A 10,600-nucleotide genomic window follows, 5' to 3' on the forward strand; every position below is an offset into this window, starting at 1 on the left:
GAGGTAGTTTGACGTTTTGTCCTTCAGATGTCACTCCATCAGTTTTTAACTGACAGTGTGACTCATTCAATGATAGTGTTGACAAATCTCACTTAAATGTGCAGTTAATTTTAATGTATTTTACATAAATGGCATTACTTCACATGTATCAAGTTTTTCATTTTACTCACTAGTTTGTCACCACTTTCAGTTCTGTGTCAACTCCATCATGCACTTTCAGCTCCATCAGATGGACTTTATGTTTTTTGTTTTAAATATTTCTTTTGTTTCTTGAGAAGCATTTGTCTGTAAAACTGAGTAAAAATGTTACTAATAGGGTCATTAAAAAATTATATTACTGTAAGCGTGAAAATTGGAGTTATGAAATGTAAAATGTTTTATTGTGAAAGGCTCCCCGGATGGGGGAGAGGAGCGAACATTCGGAAACAGCTGAGTGCCGGTCAGCTGAGTTCGATGACAGCTGATGGTGTAGCGGAAAAAAATTAAATGTTCGACACTGAGAACGAGCTCAATTATTTTCTGTGGATTATTCTACAAAGGAGAATCACAGTAGCTGGACACCCATGAGTCTAACATTACATTTATTTTTGTCAGATGGTGTTGACAAAGTTCTGGGTCTGGGAGCCTGCACCTTAGCATCTTTACGTTTCCAAATCATTATTTGTCATATTTGTATACATAAGCTTGAAGAATAATAAAATTTTTGGGGGGAAAATTTAAACCCATTTTGTCCCATTTCTCAAGAATCACTGTTTTGTTGTTACAAAACAGTGATTTACTAAAGGTGAAAGCAAACTTTGACCCATGTTATTAATTGTTGTTTGTTTGCCTGTTGTATTATTGCAGTTGTGATATTCCTAATGTGTATGGAGAAACTAAATCTGAAATAGTAAATGACAGAAAATGAGCATAAACTGGTTCAAAAAAACCTGGCAGCGCTTTGTGTCCACCCTGTGGTTTAAAGTATGAATTACAAGAGCTGAAGTTCTCTTATTGAGCAATGTGTTTAGCTATTGAGGACAGATAAATCAAGAAAATACAGACTGGAGGTATCCCAGATAACAAAATAAAAAATATTTTTTACAAAACTGATTATTTCAGCAGGTTTTCCGATTATACAATTACAATTGCACAATTATATTGATGACAAAATGTTGTGAATCTATTATCTGAAAACATTTAGCCTCTTACAGATTTCTTCTGTTTGTCAAATTTAAATGTTTCTGTTTCAAATGTTAATGAGACAAAGATCAATAAAACAAAAATACCTCTGTTTTTACGTGTCCTGTTCAGTTGTGTAGCGCTCAGAAGTGTTGTCTGAATGCCAAAGTTTACGTTCACTAGTCGATTTTCAATCAGTTTTTTTTTTGCACCACACAAACCCCTTGGGTTTAGGGAGTCGGGCGGGGGGGTTGTCTAGTTGCCTCCTCTTTAAAACTGAGGATTTAAAGATCCCCAGTTTCAAATGAGGATCTTTAGAAATTTAAAATTGACATTTGTGAATGTATCCAAAATAGACCAGGGCACATTTGCACATTTGGACGCAACAATTAAGAGGAAATGCAATACTTTTGTGAGGAAACTCAAAAGAAAACAATGTTTTCTTTCTATTCTTCCTTTCTTTCTTTTTTTTAATAAATTCATTCATATTCAATCTGACACGAAGCTGCGGTATATGTCACCGAATCCGTGACGGTGCATGCATTTGGTTTTTTGTTTGTTTTTTGTTTAAAATAAAATAATACATTTTCAGTCTGACACAAAAGCTTTGGCATATGTCAAAGAAGCAAGAAGTTGCTGTAATTAAGCTGTAGCTGGTCATGGCACCCTGTGCCAGGTTGCGACAGGCTGGCTGGTCCGGGACCCTGTGCTGCTGGGCAGTAGCACCCGTCCCAGGTGCCAGTAGCCAAGTGCCAGTAGCAGATTGCTGCAGCCCATGGCACCTTACGCAGTAGCCAGTGGCACCCGTGGCACCTTACGCGGAAGCTGTCAACATGTATTCATTGAGGCAGAGGTTCCCAAACTGTGGGGCGTGCCCCCTAGGGGGGGGCGCCGTGCCATTGCAGGGGGGGCGCGGGAAGCCGTCTGGAAGAAAAAAAACAAACAAAAAAACCCATGAACGCTGTATGCGCTGGGTTTTTACCTTAGAATGGCCAACTCTCTGTTATTCCTCTGTCAATTTGATACAATAGGGGCTTCCGCACTTCCCATATCTGTGTCCTCTGTCACTTTTATCAGTTGTTAAAACTGTTTAATCCGTTGTTAACATGTCGTAACCTGTTTTTCCGAGCCGCCTTTAAACGCAACATGAGCGCTACGACGCTCGCGCTGGGTTTACACCTGTGCAGCAGTGAAGGAGACCTGCTGCTGCTGTGCAGAGCAACGCAGGAGTGTGTTAGAATCATGGCAGTAAACCAGCAAAACGTAAAGAACTATTCACAGTTTTCCCCCCAAACTAACAGACTGTTGAGTCATGCTGTTGGATGCAGGTAAAGTTAACTAAAAGATGACTAGCTAGCTAATATCAATACAGCACCTTAAGCTTGTTAACAAGTAGCTTAGGCTACTGGTGTTGTTGTCTATGTTCAGCTACGATTCATTTTGCCCCCCAAAAAGTTGATTCCCCCCCCCCCCTTGTTCATCTTGAGTCAGGGCAGAGTATAACAGAGAGTCTCTAAGAATCCATCCCCCACCCCCTTCGCTCACACACATCGTTCAACCAGACAGCTATTTGTAAGCCATTGGGGGAAGGGGGTCGGGGGGGTCAGAAATAGTTTGGAAACCACTGGGGGACCCAGGAGAAAAAGTTTGGGAACCACTGCACTAGACGATGCCTAGAGGCTGCACTACCTGGAAGGAGTGCCTGCTGATTGGTGTCAGTGAACCTGTGTTCAATCACCTCATCATCTCAGAGTATATGAGGAGCTGGCTGCCAGCACTTAAGCGGCTGAGGATTTGCCAGTTATGGTAGTCTGCTTCCCTCTGAGGTTGCTCTCTGAGTTTTCTCTGAGATTACTTCAAGTAATATACTCCTGTTGCCTCACCTTCAGGTGTTTCCTTGTGATGCCTCAGATTTAACCACTGTGTAACCCGAGTTCCTGGCTTTCTGGTTTCCCTTCATGACATTGTGGATTTTACCCACTGGTTGCCCGTGTTCCTCTACTGAAGAATCATTGACAGTTTCTATTTAGACGGCTGGCAGTCGGATCGCTCCTCGCATCTTAAGAACTTACCTGCCGCAGCTGGGCTGCACAATATTACTATAATGACTGTTTTCTCCTTCCTTTCCTCTCTCTTCTTGTTTGCAGTAGTACCCCTCAACTTGGCACCCAAGGCATCAGCAACCTGTGGTTCTGGAGCTATGAGTGGCTCTTTTTATCTTCCACATTGGCTCTTTATAACTTTGGTTAGAAATTACAAAGAAAAAAACTTATGTTTTTCAGTATAGATATAATACCAAGTGAAAGTTTTAGCATTTTTTCCTAGTTTATATTACAGACATAATATAAACTAGGAAAAAAGGCGTAAATTCAAGTTGTGAGACTCTCTTAATCCTACCGGCACTGGATCGCCGCTCCGCCCCAGCCCCAGCCAATCATCATGCAAGAGCTCCTTCAAAAGGCCAAACAACCGAGCTTATGTGCACACTTTTCCTACCTGTCCGACATTTAGTCAGCTAGTTCAGCTACCTACTCTCTGTCAGTGATCCTGGTCCTTCCATCCCTGATTGGCCCGCAGAAGCACCCTCCGGTCATCCTTCCCTTTTTTCATGGCTCAGATCCAGCAGGGAATATCCCCCGGCCACCGGCCATGTTGACTTTCAGCTACTCCTCGCTGATCTCCCTACCCCCATCATGCCTTCCTTTGGCCTCCATCAGTGGCAGAAAAGTTGGAAATCTCCTGTTCTTCCCTCCTTCACGTTCTCTGTCCTCTGCATGGTTCCCCGCTCAGGCTCACCATCACTTTGCTGCTGCGGCTCCCTAGGGCTGACCCCTGCTCCCAAGTGCTGGTCCTCTCCACGATCTACCGTCCTTTTCCTTCCCACCACTGACGCTCGTTGGCTCTTCTCTGCTCTCATCTCATTGTGGACTCGCTCTTTCGCCCAGATCGTCTCTTCCAGCTCACCTCCAAGAGAACGGCGCCATGAGACAGCCACGCTCACTTCCACGTATCTCAGGCTCTTCAGCCTCATCAACCGGCAAACCTCGCTACGCCCATGGGAGCATTATCTAGTAAGACGTACCTGCTCCTGACTCATTCGAATGATGTCACTGTCAGTGCACCAGTACTTCCCGTTGCTGGTTAGTCCTGGCATCTTCAGAGATGTGATTAGCTTGTGTGGTTCCCAGAGTCGGGTTTTAAGCTGACTGAAATATCACCGGCTCCGCCTTTCTAATGGCAGATGCTCTTTTGTCAGCTTCATTTAGTATTCCCCGGTCAGGTCACCTCAGCCCTCTTATCCCTCTATCGCTTTAGATCGCTCCAAATTCTGTCAGGAATCCATCGTATCTGACTCAGTTTGTCTCTTGTCCACATTCTGCCTTCCAACCCCAGCTGCCCACTGATCTCTTAATCGCTGAACCATTTTTCTTAAGTGTTAGTGCTCGCTGGCTCTCCCTAATTTCATGGTCTCATTGCAGCTCGTCCGCATATTTCCCAGTCTTCTGTGTCATCCTCTGCCCTCTTTCAGTCAGCTTTCACACCCACACAGTGATCTGGATTCTGTGACATATACACCGCATCTTCTGTGTCAGATTGAATATGAATGAATTTATTTAGAAAAACAAAAAAAAAGCACCAGTAGATTTGGCACAAAGTATTGCATTTCCTCTTAAGTGTTGCATTCCCTCACAAAAAGCAAATACACTCTGGTCTATTTTGGATACAGTCACAAATGTCAATTTAAAATTTCTAATATATACACATTTAAAGAGCCTCAATGCAGTGGTTCCCAAACTTTTTCTCCTGGGCCCCCCCAGTGGTTTCCAAACTATTTCTGACCCCCCCGACCCCCTTCCCCCAATGGCTTACAAATAGCTGTCTGGTTGAACGATGTGTGTGAGCGAAGGGGGTGGGGGATGGATTCTTAGAGACTCTCTGTTATACTCTGCCCTGACTCAAGATGAACAAGGGGAGGGGGGGCGGAAATCAACTTTTTGGGGGGCAAAATGAATCGTAGCTGAACATAGACAACAACACCAGTAGCCTAAGCTACTTGTTAACAAGCTTAAGGTGCTGTATTGATATTAGCTAGCTAGTCATCTTTTAGTTAACTTTACCTGCATCCAACAGCATGACTCAACAGTCTGTTAGTTTGGGGGGAAAACTGTGAATAGTTCTTTACGTTTTGCTGGTTTACTGCCATGATTCTAACACACTCCTGCGTTGCTCTGCACAGCAGCAGCAGGTCTCCTTCACTGCTGCACAGGTGTAAACCCAGCGCGAGCGTCGTAGCGCTCATGTTGCGTTTAAAGGCGGCTCGGAAAAACAGGTTACGACATGTTAACAACGGATTAAACAGTTTTAACAACTGATAAAAGTGACAGAGGACACAGATATGGGAAGTGCGGAAGCCCCTATTGTATCAAATTGACAGAGGAATAACAGAGAGTTGGCCATTCTAAGGTAAAAACCCAGCGCATACAGCGTTCATGGGTTTTTTTGTTTGTTTTTTTCTTCCAGACGGCTTCCCGCGCCCCCCCTAGGGGGCGCGCCCCACAGTTTGGGAACCTCTGGTCTAGTGGATGCCGAGGGAAGCAGCATACAAACAGAAAATCCCCACAAAGAGGCAAAACCCCAGTTCCCAACAGTTGGTGTCTTTCAGACAGTACAAAGAATGGGGAGCGAGGAGACAACTCGAATAGACCACAAAAGAACAGTAGACATGTCTTTCAGACACAGGAGACAGAGAGAGGAGAGGATACAACTCGATTAGATGCAAGTCGATTAGACTGAAAAGTAGGAGATAGGTGTCTTTCAGACACAAGTACAGACAATGAGAGCTGTGTGAAGAGGTGTGAAATTCCTCCCTTTCCCCTCTCCCTATTTTCATATTCATATTCATAACCTGTCATAAATTATGATTGGATGGTGTACCTAACCAGAGTTTTTGAAGTATACTTCTGCTAAAGCCTTAATTTGGTGACAGAAGCATAAGTAAGTAAAATGGATGAACTTATTGTTGGTTATAGCTTCTAGAAAAGTACAATGAAGAGAAAGTCTTATGAACAATTCAGTCTCACCAGCTAAGCCACACAATAGGCTGTTCTCTGTTCTTAAAATGACAATGAGTGAACTGTTTCAGGGACACATTTGGACTGGCAGTCGACTGGGTAACATTCTTAAAATAGTTTAGAGACGCACCCATTTTCATACCTGTTAGTCCGGTATGTGTAAACTCCAAAACCTCTGAGAGCCCATCACAATTAGATCCGCTGATAACTCCCAGCTAATGCGCTGCACCTGAGGTGAGCTTTCATTTCAACCTTCTGTTTTTGATTATCATAAACCAGTTGTGCGACTGATCGTCCATGTCCTCTCAAAGAAAATGAAAGTCCTGGTTCTGTTCCTACTCCTTGTTGTTGTTGTCGGAGTTGAGTTGATGTCCGTCCATTCCCATGGGGACTCACCAGGTACAGTCCTTGTTTTAGCCTTTTCATAATTTGCACGAAACTTGAGGATTATTACAGAAACTTTGTTTGATCTTGGTGTCTCAGTTGTTCCAGAAGATGTGGCCCTTGCAGAAATGAGAGGGGAACAGAGAGAAGTGAAGCCTGTGCCCCCTGAACCAATCACGGAGCGTTTCTCAAAATCTTAAAAGTTTTCTCAGTGAGTGTAAAATTTATCGCTTTCTTTCACTTTCATTTTCTTTCCAAAACATTTCAAACATTCACGATAAAATGTTTCTACCTTCCAGATGTTGTGGTGATTTTTTTTTTCAATTAATGTTTCAGATCATCAAACAGGTTTTAACGTAGCAGTTAAAGATAACCTGATAATGATTATTTTATTATGGAGTAAAAGCTGTGCAAACCAATCTGGTGCTATGTGAAAAAGCATGAATCTAGACCTAACAACTGAAGCATTTTGGTTGTAATTTCTAACTGTAAGCTGCTTGAAAATGTGTTATGGTTTTGCTGAAATGTGTTTGTACTGTTTGTAATTATGTCTTATTTTCTTCTTGTTGCAGGAGTGAAGAAATGGAGAGAAGAGGGGGAAAAAAATCTTTCAATTTTTGCACCTAATTACTAGCCAAAGCTGTTCATGTGTTCGTTATATCTGAGAAAGATGTTCCTTTTATGCACACCTCTAATTTGAGTTTTTTTCAAAAAGGAAAAACATTGTCATAAAACATGTTCCTACAAAGATTGCATTGCACTCAACTAAAACATAATTAGAAAATAAAATGTTAATCTTAGAAATCTACTTTTGTTTCTTGGAAAGGAAAGGTTTGAAGGGTGGAGGGTGCAGCAGCCTGAATTGTTTGTTGTTGTTTTTTTCTTTATGTAAGATATTACATATATGGATATTAGAATGAATTATAAGTTAGTTAATGAGGTCAGATGAGAAAATTCCTGGCTCGACTGCTGGAGGGAGTGGTAATTTGTTAAAACACAGACAACCGAATAGTGCAAAATTAGTGAAGTGTATTAAATAATATTTACAACAATATATACAGAGAAGTACTTCAAATAGTCCAAAAAATCCTAGAAATGTTTTTTTTTCTTTATCCAAGGCAACATTTAACAATTCAACTTTTTCATGGAAGTGATCAGGATGATGGAAAAGGATCCAATTCAGTTCAGTCCAGAGTAAGAATGAAAGTGTGGCTGTGGGTTTGAATATCTCCTACCAGACAGGAAGGAGTTGAAGGGATGTGACGTTTCTCTTGATTTGATGGATGGTTAGCTTGCCAGTCTGGTCCGCTTGGCAACAGACAGGAGCAGATCCTGTCTCCTGTCCTGGAACAAGATCTGGAATAGGATCTTCCACAGGAACCTGGCTTGTGTAAAACAGACCTGATAATTCAAAACCCTGAGTCTTATCAACATCAAAAATCATTATATTAATATAATCTATTATATTAATAGGTTATATTAATATATTATATATACCAGGAAAAAAATATTATCCAATCATCATTTCTTTTAAATCCCACAGTCTTTGTAAGGTAATAAAAGGTTTTATGCACTTACTTTGTCTCTTCCCATAAAATCTATTACTGATGAACGCCATTTTTATGAACTAGAAGAAGGTACGTACAAAAGTCCCACCCCTTCACATGCGGTATCATTGAAAAGCCCTAAATGTCCTCTCCAGATACCAAAAGGAATTAATTCAGTAGAATGCAGGGGGTGGGAGATATTCAAGTTTAGAAATGTCCTCTACAGAGGTCAAAAATGAACTAGTGGTAGTCAGGAGGATATTAATAGATTATATGTTTTTTTTCTTATTACTATAGTAAATAGGTTTACACTATAAAAATAATTAAACTCCTGTGAGTAGTCCATATTCATTTTTAAATTTCTCAATATTCCATTTTAGCACACAATGGAAATAGTATTTCACCATTCAAAATACTTTTTAGTTAAATGCTTCAAAGTGACATAGAAACACTCAAATAAAGTTAGTTTGCACTGACAAAAAGAGCCCAAACAATATCATGGAGGCTAGCGCTAGCATGCTGGCTCCCAAACAAGCAAACACTCACTAGTTGCCTCTTGTCAAAATGTGTGATCAGTAGAAGGTTTTGTTCCCACAATCAAACATCTAAAAGTTGAGAGGAACCTGATGTATCCTGAGTAGAAATAACTTCAATGTGTACTGCTCTGGTAGACATGCATGTAAACAGCAAAGCCCACTGCTTACTTTCTGCTTGGCCACCTCGTCTGTCTGGTAGTAACTGACCACGGCCCAAAAACATCCATACCTATGAATGTGAAAAGTGGCGCTGCTGTCACGCGTTCAGGGGGCAAATCAGCCATCTGCTGTTCCATGACTGTGCCTCTGAGTTTATGGCAGGTGATGCAGGAATGAATAATAGAGCTAATGAGTTCTTTACCTCCAACTAACCACAAACCCCTGCGACAGACTAGCGACCTGTCCAGGGTAAACCCCACCTCTCGCCTGAAACGTTTGCTGGAGATAGGCACCAGCACCCCTCTTGACCCTGCTAGGGACAAGGGTGCACAGAAAATGAATGAATGAATGGATGGATGGACGGATGGATGGATCCACAAACCTGCCGCTCAAATGAGAGTTTGAGTTTTTGTAACATAGCATGTGACACTTGGTCGCACATCAAAGTCTTCATCTATCCAGATAACAACATCAGACATCTCAGTCCAGAAATGTGCAGTTCTAGGCACAGCCAAGATACTGCGCAGATAACAAGCTAGATAACAAGCTCATGTGTTTGAGTGATCTCTTCCTTACCTTGATAGCGTTTGTGGAAGAAAGCTGGTCCAAAGAGCCACATGGTGGAGGATAGCTGGGAGGCATGAACTGGCCAGGATGCCATGTCTGCTGGATTCTGCTCCGGGGGAATGCTCAGGTTTTGAAGACTGGTGTATACGCTGAATCCTGTTATGCACATATACATAAAATCGCCTGCTCTGGTTATGTACATAACCCAAAACAATCGTACTGTTGCAGTAAAATTTCACTGCGTCTGGTTGACAGTAAATCTCGCTGAAAATGAAGTCAGCTATTTCCATTGCAGCGCACAGCTCCAGGCATTGGATAGTGGGCTCTGACTGGGGTGTCAGTCTGGCTTTCCCAAAAATGAAACCCACACTGCTTGTCCCATCTCCACTTATGGCTGTGACTTATGGCCACTCCAAAGGCCATGGTAGATGTATCAGAGAAGACACATAATTCCTTCCACACAGTTTTGCATAGGGAATTATTGGTGCATATGTGAGGGATGTGCAGGTGGCCCAGTTCTTGCAGAGAATCTTTCTAAGATTCCCAGTTTTGACGCTTCACTTCAGGTAATGGTGTGTTCCTGTCAAATGTGTCACTGTTTAGCTTTCAAAGTAGAATCCTTCCATGTATTATGACTGGAGCAACAAACCTGATGGGATCAAACAGGCTATTCATTATGGATAGGACACTCCAACATCAGCAACATTCAGCATATTTGTCCTTGATATATATATATATATATATATATATATATATATATATATATATATATATATATATATATATATATATATATATATATATATATATATATATATATATATAAAAAATAAAAATTCCCCTCTCACCCTCCGTGGGTGGTCTCTTTCATCCTCTGAGCTCGGGTCCTCTACCAGAGGCCTGGGAGCTTGAGGGTTCTGCGCAGTATCTTGGCTGTGCCTAGAACTGCACATTTCTGGACTGAGATGTCTGATGTTGTTCCTGGGATCTGTTTGAGCCACTGCTCCAGTTTGGGGGTGACTGCCCCGAGGGCCCCGATGACCACAGGCACCACTGTGGTCTTCACCTTCCAGGCCTTCTCCAGTTCCTCTCTGAGGCCCTGGTATTTCTCCAGTTTCTCATGCTCCTTTTTCCTGATGTTGTGGTCACTTGGTATTGCTACATCCACCACAAC

At 42.0% G+C, this 10,600-nt stretch overlaps 1 long non-coding RNA gene across 1 annotated transcript; it reads left to right on the forward strand.

Moving 5' to 3' along the window:
• Positions 1-6,315: 6,315 nt before the first annotated feature.
• Positions 6,316-7,421, forward strand: LOC106908412 (uncharacterized). Its single transcript, XR_001415813.2, has 4 exons — positions 6,316-6,467; positions 6,545-6,632; positions 6,717-6,828; positions 7,190-7,421. It is a non-coding gene; the product is annotated as an uncharacterized LOC106908412 (long non-coding RNA).
• Positions 7,422-10,600: the final 3,179 nt, after the last annotated feature.

This window comes from Poecilia mexicana, unplaced genomic scaffold, assembly GCF_051168715.1.
Source record: "Poecilia mexicana isolate PSO_F unplaced genomic scaffold, ASM5116871v1 scaffold_15, whole genome shotgun sequence".
Classification (NCBI taxonomy): Eukaryota; Metazoa; Chordata; class Actinopteri; order Cyprinodontiformes; family Poeciliidae; genus Poecilia; species Poecilia mexicana.